Below are 16,483 nucleotides of genomic sequence, written 5' to 3'. Positions count from 1 at the left end.
TAAAATTCACAAATCGAATGCTCAAATTTGTTTAAGATACACAACCTAGAATTCGATTTGTGGTCTAAGACGAAATTTTAGATTTGTGAATAAAAATAAAATTATTTTTCATGCAAAACAAATTGGAGGATTCGATTTATATATTTAAAAAAAATTTTAAAATTAAAACACAAATCTAATCCTCATATTTATAAATTTAAAAAAATATTTATGATATCTATACCAAAAAAATGCACAAATTTTCATACTATAAAAAAATACCACCTGAATTGCAATGCAAGAAATAAAAAGTGCGATAAAAATGCTACAAATGCACGCATAAAGGACCTCAAAAGGAGGATTAATACAAAACGGGAAGTTTTGGCTCCAATTCCCCTTCTAGCTCTAGGTGTCCTAAAGAAGTATCATGGAATAAATATTAGGACAAGGTCGTTGAGCAATAAGAACAAAAGTATAATAAATAAGAGATAATTGAAATGCCGAAAGTCGAAAATTTGTTATGTGAGGATTAAGAAAAATGATGAAAATGTTAAGATGATATAGTAAGCTTTAAAATAATTTATTATTATTTTAAACTGAGTACATGAAAATAAAGGAGATATCTATACTCCAAAATGATCCAAACTTCAAAATATAAAAATACACCAAATCAACTGTTTTGCTTGAATTTTGGTTTTCGACTTTAACATTAGGTGTTGACCAAATTTATATCAAGGATTCGATTTAAATACAACTTCTTACAACAAAATTTGATCTAAAGATTTATTGATAAATACTAAAAAATAGGATAAAAATGATTGAATTTAATTATTAAAAGGCAAGTTTTACAAACATGAACTTCAAAAAAACTTGTAAATAAATAAGATCAAATGTTTGAAATTGGAATTTGAAACTTAAATACTAAAAAAATAAATGAATTGGAACCGAAAAAAACACAAACAATAAAGAACATGAACAATAAAGATTAGGGGTATTCACAGCGAGACCAAACTTATATATAAGGATTCCCATGGAAGGAAAAAAAATAATCCTAAAGATCTATTTTGTGCTTAAATTTTATTCTTGTAAACAATATATAGATCAGATTTAAATACTTGTATACGCTAGTAAAAAATCACTTTCTCATTCGATGGTATGAAGGCTCTATGCGTATTCACACCGAGACCAACCTTTACTGTCAACTCCTTGACTAATGGACATCTGATCTAAATTGAGAAACCTTTTACAACTCTTTGCACGCCATAAAATTCTTCTCCAAGAATTAGGCTCACATACGTTTATGTGTGTAGAGGTTAAGGAATAAAACTCTTGTGTTTTATTCTCATCTATTTCCTATACTCTTGGCATACATATATATAGTATGAGATTTGTTATTGATATTAAATTTGAATCTCGATTCAAATTTAAATCATATCATAACTCAATTTGAAGCAGAATCAGTTAGGATCTCATCCAAATTTAGAAATAGAATAACAAATTATTCTCAAATCTCATTTAATATTCTCAATTATCATACTATTATTATATTCTTTTTTTTATCAAAGATAGGGAGACTCGAACTCGCGACGTCTTAGGTGAGTTTGGAAAGACTATACCATTTGAGCTATAACTCATTGACATACCATTATTATATTCTTGGTGCTAGCAAAGAATATAATAATATTCCATTTTGAATTAATATAATTATTTATTTGATCAAATCAAAATAATAATTAAATAATTCTATAGCAAAGATCAGAACACCCGTTAGTGTGTGACCCCATAGGTTCAATACTAAGCGGGTAGTAAATTAGTCATACTAAATTTACTAATCAAGGTTGGCATCTAGCAACATTCCTTAATGACCCGATAGTATGAAGTAATATATTTTTACTAAGAACCTTAGAAGAACAAAGTATAATTCCTTCCATCTTTCTAATAGCTCTTGGTTAACCTTTAGAGTATGGTTTAATTGTCAAACTCTTTGTGGTCCCACCCAACTCAAGCATATTCATTCTTTGGAGACACAAATAGAGTTAACATGGTACAATGGCAAACCCATAGGCCCAACAAAGACACAGGTTCAATTGTTTAGTCGGTTCTTGGGAACACTTGCAAGAAACTCTAATTTGGTCACATTGTTATATACTAATTGGCAAGCTGTGTCCATTGAGACTAAAATTAAACTTCAATATTGGATTATGCAAAGGTGATTCGATCATTCTCCTTTTTAAATTGTTTACAAATAGGCTTATCATGTATGGTAAAATAACATAATTCGTTGTTTATTTGTAGTCTAAATATAACATTCCTAGTGATGCTGAGCCTTGGGTGATAGATACTATTGGAGAGGCATGGAAGCAATTTAAGAAACGCATAAAGAAATATCACTATACACCGTACAACTCATTTAGAGAGATGATGAAAAATCGTCCAATGACTGTACCTGAACTACATTTTCAAAAATTAGTTCAATTTTGGAGGCTTGATATCATCAAAGTAAGTTATTTTCACAAGTCTCTTGGCTTTAATGATGGTATCGTGTATTTAACTAACTCTATCTAATTTTACATTGCAACAAATGTAGGTTATTTCTGACAAAAATCGTGAAAACAGATCCAAGCAAAAATGGAATCATCGAATGGGTCCAGTTAGTTTTGAATTAGTATGCACTGAATTGGTATTTTTTGTGCTTTTTATTTTAAGTATTTTTGCATCTTTCATGTTATGTGTGTTTACTTAGTCACATGTTAGTGGTTTCTTTGTAGCGTGCAAAGAAGGAGGACAATGAAGATCCATCAATCTGAGATGTTTGTTGTAACTCGTACGAGCAAAAAAGGAGAGACTGATTCGGGAATACAAGAGACAATTGTTAGTTATCTGGTCTCTTAGCAAAGTACACCAAACAAGAAATGTGTTAGCTATTTTTATTTATTCTAAAGCTGTTGGGTGCATACATTTATTTTGATCCTATTTGTGTGTAATAGGAACATCTTCAAAATTTGAAAGAAGCATGATACAATGATGATGAAGCAGTTCAAACAGTTTTCAGAAAGGAGAGACATGGAAGAGTTCGTTTCTATGATCGATCAGTCACAAAATCCTCTCTTAAAAAGGAGAAGAAAATCCGACAAATGTAGCAACAACATAATGAAGTGGTTTCAACTATGGAGAAAAATCAAAATAACTTAACTTCCAAGTTGGATGGTTTAACAAACTTGATTAAAACATTATTGCAACAAGTCAATCCTGGTATGAGTGCAGAACAAGTGCAAGTAATGATAGAAGCCGCCCAACAATCTCCACCTGACGCGAGTAGTGCACCAAATGATGCGCGGCGAAGCATTCCTCCTTCACTTGGATCGAACCATGTATCAAAGGATATGGATGTAAGTACTGTTCAAAATTTCTAGTTAAATTAATAGTATGCTTTTGGTAGATGATATATCATGAATTTGAGTTAAAGTTAAGGTTTTAGGATTATGAATCATTTATAATTATGCATGGATATTAGCTATATATATGTTGCTCTCTATTCTATGTTAATGAAAGAATATGTTAAGAAAAACAAAGTTTATATTATGTTGTATCTTTGCTTTTTACTCATGATGTCTCAATTGCTTGTCACTTAGTATTTTTTTTTTTTGAGAACTTAATTGTCGTAGTGATAGCTAATTGCAAGAATAATGGGATTGAGTTTACAAAGTTGAGTGAAATTAGTTTTTTCTGTTAAAAATTTCCTTTGATTAAACTCCATGTTAGTATTAGTTGATTAGGTTGTTGTTTGATTAGGTTAGCTTAGTTGAATTAGGTGGTTAGGTAGTCAATTGATTTTTAGTGGATTTAGGTTTAAACTTTGATGTTTATTCTATCTGAAATTGGTTTTTCTGTGCTGGTAATGACTTGTCCTATTCTAATTTAGTTTCCTACTGCTGCTTCATTGATCTGTCCTGTGCTAAATTAGTTTGCTTGGTGCTGTTGATTAGGTTTAAACTATTATTGGTCCTATGTTGCTGTTTCATTGATTTACTTTTCTGCTAAACTGGTTTATATGATGCTGCTGCATAGTATTATTGCTGCCTTATTCTTGTGTTAGTTGCTGTTGGAATGAACAAATTCTGAATTATTTATGCAGTAGTGATAACTTTGATGAATTTATGAGTCTAAGCTATCACTACTGCTGCATTCTTGCCATAGCTGCTGTTTGAAGTGAATGATGGTTGTGAATACTTCTTGAGTGTTGTTGTGGATGAATGTTTCCCTTCTTTTGCTGCATATGTATTGCATCATCAAAAGCATTTTTGCAAGATATCTAACATGTTTATTTCTTTTACGTGCAGGAAGACATGATATGATGAAGAAAATATATTCCATACAAATATCACATGGGATGGGTCTTACAATGACTTTAGTTATGTAAATGTAATATTTTGATGTGTTATGTACTTTTTGAGGTATTACATGTAATTGAAAAAATTACACTCTATTTTGATTTGTGTTGTTTAGACTAAAAATTGAACATATCTATCTTATAATGAAACTTTTATGATTTAGATTTCTTGAATTTCTTATTTTTAGATTTATTTTGTGATTATTATCATTTTGGGATGTGATTATAATTTAAAAAAATTGAATCTCATAAACAACAACAGGCTATAGTCACGATAAGGTTATGGTCACGATTTTAAGGAGGGGTGACCATAGAGGCTATGGCCATGGTGAAAAACCGTGACCATAGATAGGGCTATGGTCACGGTTTTAAGGAGGGGTGACCATAGAGGCTATGGCCACGGTGAAAAACCATGACCATAGATAGGGCTATGATCATGGTTTTAAGGAGGGTGACCATAGAGGCTATGGCGCGGTGAAAAACCGTGACCATAGATAGGGCTATGGTCATGGTTTTAAGGAGGGGTGACCATAGATAGAGCTATGGTCACGGTTTTTTGGAGGGGTGACCATAAAGGCTATCGCCACGGTGAAAACCGTGACCATAGCCTTATCTATGGTCACGGTTTTAAGGAGGGGGTGACCATAGAGGCTATGATCACAGTGAAAACCGTGACCATAGATAAGGCTATGGTCACGGTTTATCTATGGTCACGGTTTAGATTAACCTATGGTCACGGTAAAAAAACGTGGCCTAAAGTGTCAGATTTTGAAAATTGAAACCGTGACCATAGATCAAAAAACTGTGACCATAGACCTATGGCCACGAGAGAATAGGCCACGGTAAAAAACCGTGACCATAGGTCCAAAACCGTGACCATAGATCTATGGTCACCCTTTTTACTAGCTATGGTCACGGTTTTTTACCGTGACCATAGGCCCTTTTTTTTGTAGTGGATAAATCTCTAAATTTAATCAAGGAACTTATTATATTAACATTTTAATATAATAACAATAACAATTTATTTGACACATAATTATTAGATTGTGGTTATACTTCTTATTCACAACAATCTCCCACTTGCACGAGAGCCAATCATAATAGATTGGATCTTGGGAATACTATTATCTCAATAATCTCTCACTTGCACTAGAGCCAATCAATCATGTGTATAATTTTTCAATGCACATTTGTGTTTATCAAAACTCTTTTGACTTTAAACACCTTAGCTCTTGAGCATATGTGCTTGACCCTTTTGCAAAATACCCCTAATGCATAATTAATATCACATTTTCTCAAAACATGAAATCTTCCACTACAATAGTGCATAATTTTATTTTAAGGACAATTGTAACACCCTAACTACCAAAGCTCACACTTCCGGCTGCGCGACTCTGATAGTTCGGACATTACGACGACTTTATATTATTTAATACTAAAATATGAGCCTGTTTAAAACTTTAAATCGCAATACCGATCCAAAAATACTTTCATCCGATATCATACATCCATAAATACCATACAACTTACAAAACTCATAAAGAGTACATCCATATATATACATACATATATATAAGTAATATTACAACCATAATCCAATACAATTCCTATCCCTCTTACAGATTATATCAAGATAAAGGCGAGGGTACAATAAACCATAGCTAAAACAATACAGAGCATCACAACAATTAAATAAGCTCTTCGTAACTTCTGCGCCCATATCCTGAAAGGGAAAAAATGTAGGGGGGGTGAGAACATCATCCTCGAAAGGGTTCTCAGTAGAGGGTTTTTGGGAATTACTGTAATAGGATACGTGAAGATAACCGCACCAGTGATTCATAACCGTCTTATGCCTCTTTTCAAAAACAACGGTTTACAATAGAAGTAAAGTCGGAAATCTTTTCTGAAAGAGGAACCATTCAATTCTCAAAAACTCAAAAGCCTTTCAAAACGGTTTATCTATACTGAAACAAAGTAGGCTTTCATATTTTATTCCAAATCAGAAACATAAAACCGAAATCAACCATCGGTTCATCTCATTCCAACCACGGCCCTAGGCCCAAACAATCCAACAATCAACCAATCACCACAGTCCAACAGAGTCCCAGTAGCAAACACAAATAGGAAGTTCAAGCACAAACAAACAGTTATTACACGTAGAACAGTTAGCAATTAATCACATAGGCAAACCAAGTATAATATGCACACCCAAGCAATGTCACATAGATGCATATGATGCATGCCTGTTCCTAGTGGCTGATGATATCATCTGTCGGTTATAAAGCCAACCCGACAAGTCCTGGTAGCTAACCATTGGACTGTCCCTTTGTCGTGCATCCCCAACTCGAGTTATACTCATCATAAACTTGATCATAATCATGATCCATATCCATCACCCTCACTGGTGAATATTACGGGGGCGAGCTCATCCGGGCCTTTCACAGTGCCCGGCCACACTTACGACGTAGGGGTCAAAAGAGCTTCGAGTCTCAACCTGGAGCACGTGGTGGCTAGTCACTGCTTCCTTCCAGGGAAACCCTCATCTCCGATAGTGGAAGTGCAATATTCACATTTATCAATGATTCAGCATAAACATGCAATCAATCTCATCCATGGATCAACATCCATCTCAGCCATCCGGCTCACGGTTCATTCCTGAACCAGCCAATATTCATATCATACACAGCCATTCCGACTCACGGTTCAATCCAGAACCAATCAATATGTATAAACATACACAGCCATTCTGGCTCTCAACAAAACAGCACTTCCACATTCAAAATCATCAAATTCATGAAATCGGCATTTAAGCCATAAATCATTTTCTCAATTCATTTCACTTTGAAATCAAGTTTCAATTCTTTTCAGCCCTGGCTTTAAAGATCTCTTTTCTCAAATTATCTAAGGCTCATAAGCCACTTTTACTCAAGGTAAATTCCCCCTTTAAAACAATGCCACTCTCGGCATACTCTTTCCAAAACTTCCAAAACCATGGAAAGTTAAAGATTCCTTTTGAATCATTCAAAATCACCCATCCAACAATGGGATTTTTGTAACAAAAGTCCCTCGGCAGAGTCCCAAGTCCTTAGGGGAGAATAGCATAACTCATTTCTCCAAATTCATTTAAAATCATTAAAACCTTGGCTTTCCGATTTGAGTAATAAAATAAGATCTAAGCCAAACCGAGTCATGTAATCATTTACTCCTTTCAAAGCCGTTTCCTTTACTTAGGCAAAACCAACTTCAACCCCCATGATAAATTATAGAACGTTTCAACTGTTCAAAATTGTTTTAGTCTTGCAAGAATTCAGAATTCAAAGAGTACTTAAAACCTTTCTCAAAACATTTCAAAATGAAACTTGTCAATAGACATTCAGGTTCTTTCAAAGTCATTGAAACTTCTTTAATTGAAACCCCCAAGTCAAATTCAAAGGCATAAACCCTTTTCACATCCAAACAGCTTTAAAACACAATTTTCATCTAAATAACCTTCTCCTGAAAGAGATACAATGCCTTTCTTAAGAAGCAAGACTAAATCACAATTTCCTCTTTATTAATTCATTTCAAAAGCATGAATCATCCTTTTCTTGATAATTCAAATAAAATAGTAGAAGTCTTTAACTCATCATTTTCCAGACAACATTTCAATAAAGACTCGGATTTTATAGAAATTTCGGCAGCACCTCCCCTAAAACTTGGACTTTGCCACCCGATTCGAGTCCCAACAAAACCATTCCACAATCCTTTTCCAACAAAACTATAGTTTTCGGAAAGCGCCCCTACCTCAAAACGCAATTCCATAACCTAAACGCCTCACAGAGTCCTTTCCGCCTCAATCCGAACTGACGGCAACCAAAACCTCAGCTCCAAGCCACCTTCGCAATAGCCATAGCAACACTAATCGCAACATATAATAATCAGGACTCGATCCCACATTACCAAGACTCATATTCATTAATCAAACAACCAAATACTAACGCGAGGCTTTTCGAAACATAAATACCTACTGGGATGACAAAACGAGGCAACTGCAACTCCAAGCACGGAATGCAAGCACGAATCCACAACCCTATGATGGACAACACCGCAATGCCTCAGCATAAGTTTACAGAGCAGTGACTGAAGGCCTTTCGACTCAGAAATTCTTACCAAAACAGAGAACTCGGTGGCTGTTTCCGGCGACAGAGGCAGCGGAGGCCAGGTGCGGCGACACCCAATGGCTCTTTCTCCCTCCACGCGACTCAGATGACCGCTGCAGCAACAAGCCGTGACTATGGTATTCTCAAAATTCAAAAGAAACAGGATCCATTAACAAGACCTTACCGGCAAAGTTTTCCGGCAACGGCAGCGGGGTTTTCCGACGACGGCAGCAAGGTTCCCCAGTGACAAAAACGGGCGAAAGCTCCAACGATGCTAACCGAGGCTTGCCGGCGGCAGAAACGGCGGCGATAGCTCCGCGCAGTGTGTCGCATCCCGCACGCGCCACTGGTCCGCATCTCCCACCCTCAACATCGCGCGACCTCTCTCTCTCCTCGGCGATGGGAAATGCAGCGACAGCCCGGTTCCTCACGTGCGGCGGTCCGGCGCGGTGACGCCGCGGAAGAGTCTCCCTCTTTCCTCTGTCTGGTTCGGCGACAATGGACCCACGGTGGCGCAGGATGGCGGAGTCGCGACTGGGCAGGGACGAAAGGCACGGCTTCGACGGTGGCGCTCCTCGCGTGCGGTAGAACGCGACGACAATGAGGCCTCATCTCCCTCCTTCGCGTCACTTTCTCTTCTCCATGGCACAGTGGCAGTGATGGTTTGACAGGCGTCACAGGAAGCTTTGGCGGTGGCGATGTGGCGGTGCGACAGCGAACTCCCTCCTCTCCTCTACCGTGACTCGGTCCTCCCTTTCCCTCTCTGCTTCGTCCTTCTGGCTCAGTCCCCCTCTTCTTTCCATTTTCATTCTTTTTCCTTTGATTCAGGAACCGGGTGGGTGTGTTTAGGATATGGCTGCACAGCAAAGATAGTGAAGAATGGGTTTGGAGGCTGCGCAGCACTGAAGGGAGAATGGAGGGAGGGTATGCCAAAATTAGGGTAAAGGCCAATTCGGTAATTTTAACAAAACTAGGGTAATAGGGTTAGTTTTGTAATTTCAAATAAAAATAGGGGTAATATAGTAATTAGGAAGAAATTTTAATCCAACAAAATTAATGTATAGAAATACTATTTGCTCCTCAATTTTACAAATTATTTTCAATAAAATGCCCAAATCTAAAAATTAGAAATAATATAATTAATTTCTCTATTTTCCAAAATAGCAGCATTAATATTTAAAATATTAATTATTTAATCCAAATCATGTAGAAATCCTTATTATTTCACAACTATCAACTTTATAATTTGGATATAGAAAACAATCCAATAATTGTGAAATTGGATAATAATCATAACATATCTCAAATCCAATAAATCAAAACTTGCCTTAATTACCTTAAATAAAATAATTTCTGAAATTAAGGCTATAAATAACTAAATGATTTGAGACTTGATCACAATAAGACTTTTCAAAAATATTTATACTGAAATAAATGTTATTGAGCGTTATTAATTATACTAAAAATATAATGGAGATATAAAAATTAAAGTGTTAATAAATATTTTCATTCTTAAAATACTATTCATTATATATAATTTATAAAAAAATATTTTATTTTATTTTTAAAACCTGAACTTAAAACATCTTAATTAAATTATAAATAACTTGTCATGTAAAAAAATATACATATTTTAACATATCAAAATTAACTCCTATGCTTTTAAACAATTGTTCTACTACTCATAATAATTTTCAAATATTAATTAGCATCCATTGAATTAGAAAGTTTGTTTGTTATAATATTTATGACATAAAATACTTTTAATCCAAAATAGTGATTACAAAAAAAATTATTTAAGAGATAAAGTTAAAAAGTATTATATAACGTAAAATAAAAAATATTAATTAACAAATAGATACGATTTTTTTTATTTCAACTAATTTTCATTTATTAGACCTAATATCAATTCTATTATTGTGCAATCTCTTAACACATATAAGACATTTTCAAACTCTAATGTTCTTGAACTTCGGCTTATGCCCTTTCTATATCTCATATAGGTAAAAAAATGATTTAGTGAAAAATTTGTTAATTTAGCAATATTTCTAAAACATAGTCCAAATATTTAACAAATAGGAATCCTTAGCTAAATCAAATTCTATGTTTCTTTAAACATGATGGAGTACATATAGCTAGTATTTGTGCATTGAGAGAATCTCATTCTCTATTCAATAGAATATCAATTGGATATTAGAGATTTTACTTTAGGCTTTTATAATAAAAATACTCGATATCTTTATTATTGGTCAAACCAACTCTTAAGAGCAATTTTGATTCACATCCTCAATACTCATATTGAGCTTTTTCAAAAAGATCATTAACCTTAATCATATTAAGGCCAATTAAAAATTGTTTGTAATAAAATAAATCTCCAAAATATTTGCAAAAACAAATCTCGCTAAAACCATTTGCCTAATGTCATTTCAACTTCTAAAGTTGTTTAATTCAAAATATATTGTCAAATACTCCTACTAGTTTAAACAAAATTTTTGATAGTCGGACTATCTTACTTTGGGCACCATGCATCTTTTCAAAATATTCAGTAATGAATAGTGGGGAGATGCCTTTGAAATTTAAACTTATGGTTGTCAAAACAACCCATGTAAAATAATATTACAAATACTTCATAAGTTTTAACCATTCATAACCAATTTTACTGGAGGATATTATTTTAGTAGGATTATCATCTCAATGATAAACTTTGGAAATACAATTCTCAAATTCTATTTAATATATTACTTTTAGGTATGCCACATAAAGGTGGATATATTTAAAAATTTAAAATATGAAAGTAAATTAAAAAATTTATATTTCTGTTAAAATTATTTAGAATCATGAATGAGTATCTTGGTTGTTAAGTTGTTACTCATACTTATTCCAAATAAACATCATTAAATTATATCTCATATAATTATAATCTCAAATAATTATCTGGTTGTTAGACAATTATTTAACTGAATTATATTTTATACCCCTAGGTTGTCTAGGTTCAAGTATAAAATTAATTCTCCTTATACATTATCATATGCATAAATAAATTTTATCCATGAGTACAAGTCTCCGGGTTATTAGGCCGCTCCTTGTAAATAAGAGATAAATTTATTTTTGGCAATCTTCTAACTTTTAGGACTTATCTCCATTGTTAGAGAATTTCTACCAGTATTCATGGATTAAATTTTATACTCCTAGGTTATCTAGGTAAAATATAAAATGAGTAAACTACCATTTCTACCCACGAAAGTTGAAAACGCTGACATATCTACCCATAGAAAAAGGAAATTACCATTTGTACCCATGAAATATGAGTTCCATATAACAAAATTATCCAAACACTAAAAAATCACACAAAATCCTCAAATTACTCTTATCATCATCTGCATCATCCACCCCTCCTTCTCTCCTTCCCTGTCTTGCCCTCGCCTGAGCCAAACTCTGAGTTCAAAGGCACCACCATTTCATTTCCTTTATCACTATCATCACCACCACCGCCGTCACTATACCTCCATCATCATCTTCTTCACATAAAGCAACAACAACAACAATAGAAAAAGCAAAGAGAAAAAACAGTTCTTCCTCCCTCATTGAACAACGTCGACGACGATGGTGGCAGTGACACCCACCGGCGCCATTACCCTCTCCTCCTTCTCCGATCTCTTGCGCGCTCTCTTCTTTCCAAACCAGCGATAATGATAGCGATGAACTCAATCAATGACGGCGACAGCTTCCCCTTCCTTGGTTCTGGCTCGCATCTCCTCTTCGGACTCCCTCAACAACGGCAACGATGATGCGATAGCGGCAGCGAGTCCCCACGTTGCCAGTGCGGTCTCCCTCCCCCTCATATTCTCTTCTTCTTCCTCAGGTGGGGGTGTGTGTAATGTCTCCGTGTGTGTTTTGGAGGGAAAGGGGGTGGTGGCTGGGTGAAGAGGGTTAGGGTTAGAAAGGTGACTGGGTGAAGGGGGTGAAATGGCGCACTTTTAATTGCGTTGGAAAGTAGACATCTAGGGCTTTCCAGAAATATATAATAGCTCATACTTTGGCCTAGTTTAGATGACGCAAAAGGGCGTTGAACGCCAATTCTACGCTGCAGTCTGGAGTTAAACGCCAGAAACACATCACGAACCAGAGTTGAACGCCAAAAACACGTTACAACTTGGCGTTCAACTCCAGAAGAAGCCTCTGCACGTGTAAACTTCAAGCTCAGCCCAAACACACACCAAGTGGGCCCCGGAAGTGGATTTATGCATCAATTACTTATTTCTGTAAACCCTAGTAACTAGTTTAGTATAAATAGAACTTTTTACTAGTCTTTTAGACATCTTATGATTTTTAGTTCATCTTTAGATCATATTGATCACGTTTGGGGTCTGGACTCTCGGCCATGCCTGAACCTTTATCACTTATGTATTTTCAATAGTAGAGTTTCTACACTCCATAGATTAAGGTGTGGAGCTCTGCTGTTCCTCATGAATTAATGCAAAGTACTACTGTTTTTTATTCAATTCAACTTATTCCGCTTCTAAGATATTCATTCGCACTTCAATATGAATGTGATGAACGTGACAATCATCATCATTCCCCCACGAACGCGTGCCTGACAACCACTTCCGTTCCACCTTAGATTGAATGAATATCTCTTGGATCTCTTAATCAGAATCTTCGTGGTATAAGCTAGATTGATGGCGGCATTCATGAGAGTCCGGAAAGTCTAAACCTTGTCTGTGGTATTCCGAGTAGGATTCAGGGATTGAATGACTGTGACGAACTTCAAACTCGCGAGTGCTGGGCATAGTGACAGACGCAAAAGGAGGGTGAATCCTATTCCAGTACGATCGAGAACCTCAGATGATTAGTCGTGCTGTGACAGAGCATCTGGACCTTTTTCACAAGAGGATGGGATGTAGCCATTGACAACAGTGATGCCCTTACATAAAGTTTTCCATGGAAAGGAGTAGGACTGATTGGATGAAGACAGCAGGAAAGCAGAAGTTTAGAAGAACGAAAGTATCTCTATACACTTATCTGAAATTTTCACCAATGAATTACATAAGTATTTCTATCTTTATTTTCTATTTATTTATTATTTATTTTCAAAAACTCCATAACTATTTGATATCCACCTGACTGAGATTTACAAGGTGACCATAGCTTGCTTCATACCAACAATCTCCGTGGGATCGACCCTTACTCACGTAAGGTTTTATTACTTGGACGACCCAGTGCACTTGCTGGTTAGTTGTATCGAAGTTGTGACAAATTATGAATTAAGATTCGTGCACCAAGTCTTTGGAGCCATCACCAGGGATCACAATTTCGTGCACCAAATTTTTGGCACCGTTGCCGGGGAATGTTTGAGTTTGGACAACTGACGGTTCATCGTGTTGCTCAGATTGGGTAATTTTCTTCTTATTTTGTTTTCAAAAAGTTATCAAAAAAATTTTTCAAAAATATTTTCTTCTTTTTCGTTTTTCCCAATTAATATTCGAAAAAAATATTTTCAAAAAAAATTTTTATTAATTTATGTTCTTCAGAATTTTTAAGAATGAATTCTAGTTTTTCATGAAGCATGTTGAAGCCTGGCTGGCTGTAAAGCCATGTCTAAATTTTTTTTTGGACTGAGGCTTCCAAACCATCCGCATAGAGGCAAGTTAATTTGATAACTAATGAGTAGTATATCTGATTTACATGCTGAAGATTGGCTGGCCATTGGCCATGTCTAGTGTTTTGGACCGGAGCTTTCATTGAAAGCTTGGCTAGCTAGTGAGCCATGTCTAATTCCTGGACTGAAGCTTTAGACTAAGAGTGCAAGATTCCTGGAATTCATATTAAAAATTTTGGAATCCTTATTTTTCTTTTTCAAATAATTTTCGAAAAATACCAAAAAAATTAGAAAATCATAAAAATAAAAAATATTTCATGTTTCTTGTTTGAGTCTTGAGTCAAAATTAAGTTTGGTGTCAATTGCATGTTTTAAAGTTTGCATAAAATTTTCGAAAAAAATTCATGCATTCAGAGTGTTCTTCATGATCTTCAAGTTGTTCTTGGTAAATCTTCTTGTTTGATCTTTGCATTTTCATATTTTGTGTCTTTTCTTGTTTTTCATATGCATTCTTGCATTCATAGTGTCTATACATGAAAAATTTTTAAGTTTGGTGTCTTGCATATTTTCTTTGCATAAAAATTTTTTCAAAAATATGTTCTTGATGTTCATCATGATCTTCAAAGTGTTCTTGTTGTTCATCTTGACATTCATAGCATTCTTGCATGCATTCATTGTTTTAATCCAAAATTTTCATGCATTGAGTCTTTTTCATGTTTTTCTCTTTCATCATTAAAAATTCAAAAATAAAAAAAATATCTTTCCTTTTTTCTCTCATAAATTTCAAAAATTTAGATTGACTTTTTCAAAAATTTTTAAAACTTAGTTGTTTCTTATGAGTCAAATTAAATTTTCAATTTAAAAATCTTATCTTTTTCAAATCTTTTTCAAAAATCATATCTTTTTTATTTTTTTTATTTATTTTCGAAAATTTCAAAAATCTTTTTCAAGATATTTTCAAAATCTTTTTCTTATTTTTATATCATATTTTCGAAAATCACATCATCAATTAATGTTTTGATTCAAAAATTTCGAGTTTGTTACTTACTTGTTAAGAAAGATTCAAACTTTAAATTTTAGAATCATATCTTGTGATTTCTTGTGAGTCAAGTCATTAATTATGATTTTAAAAATCAAATCTTTTTCAAAACTAATTCTAATCATATCTTCCTATCATATCTTCTTATCTTCTTATCTTTTTAAAATTGATTTTCAAATCTTTTTCAATTAACTAATTGACTTTTTGTTTGTTTCTTATCTTTTTCAAAACTACCTAACTAACTCTCTCTCTCTAATTTTCGAAAATTACTTCCCTCTTTTTCAAAAATTCTTTTTAATTAACTAATTGTTTCAATTTTTAAAATTTAATTTGATTTCATTCCTAATTTTCGAAAATCACTAACCCCTTTTCAAAATTTTATTTTCGAAAATCCTCCTTCTCTCTCATCTCCTATTTATTTATTCATCTACTAACACTTCATCTCACCCAAATTCGAACCCCCTCTTCCATCTGTGTTCGAATTTTCTCTTCTTCCCTTCTTTACATTACATTCTTTTCTTCTTCTACTCACAAAGGGGAACCTCTATACCTGGGTAAAAAGGATCCCTATTATTATTATTATTTTTCTGTTCCCTCTTTTTCATATGAGCAGGAGCAAGGACAAGAAAATTCTTGTTGAAGCAGATCCTGAACCTGAAAGGACTCTGAAGAGGAAACTAAGAGAAGATAAAATACAACAATCCAGAGATAACCTTACAGAGATTTTCGAACAGGAAGAGGAGATGGCAGCCGAAAATAATAATAATGCAAGGAGGATGCTTGGTGACTTTACTGCACCTAATTCCAATTTACATGGAAGAAGCATCTCCATCCCTACCATTGGAGCAAACAACTTTGAGCTTAAACCTCAATTAGTTTCTCTGATGCAACAAAACTGCAAGTTTTATGGACTTCCATCTGAAGATCCTTAACTGAATTCTTGTAGATCTGTGATACTGTTAAGACTAATGGAGTAGATCCTGAAGTCTACAGGCTCATGCTTTTCCCGTTTGCTGTAAGAGACAGAGCTAGAATATGGTTGGACTCTCAACCTAAGGATAGCCTGAACTCTTGGGATAAGCTGGTTAAGGCTTTCTTAGCCAAGTTCTTTCCTTCTCAAAAGCTGAGTAAGCTTAGAGTGGATGTTCAAACCTTCAGATAAAAAGAAGGTGAATCCCTCTATGAAGCTTGGGAGAGATACAAGCAACTGACCAAAAAGTGTCCTTCTAACATGCTTTCAGAATGGACCATCCTGGATATATTCTATGATGGTCTGTCTGAATTAGCTAAGATGTCATTGGATACTTCTGCAGGTGGATCCATTCACCTAAAGAAAA

General features: G+C 34.5%; 1 long non-coding RNA gene across 1 annotated transcript; it reads left to right on the top strand.

Moving 5' to 3' along the window:
- On the top strand, positions 2,304 to 4,516 carry LOC107637695. Its single transcript, XR_001619471.2, has 5 exons — positions 2,304 to 2,478; positions 2,567 to 2,659; positions 2,748 to 2,850; positions 2,967 to 3,368; positions 4,320 to 4,516. It is a non-coding gene; the product is annotated as an uncharacterized LOC107637695 (long non-coding RNA).

The sequence above is a fragment of the Arachis ipaensis genome, chromosome B04 (genome assembly GCF_000816755.2).
Source record: "Arachis ipaensis cultivar K30076 chromosome B04, Araip1.1, whole genome shotgun sequence".
In the NCBI taxonomy this organism is placed as follows: domain Eukaryota; kingdom Viridiplantae; phylum Streptophyta; class Magnoliopsida; order Fabales; family Fabaceae; genus Arachis; species Arachis ipaensis.
The sequence above is the reverse complement of the archived record's forward strand: the minus strand, read 5'-3'. Positions and strand labels throughout refer to the sequence as shown.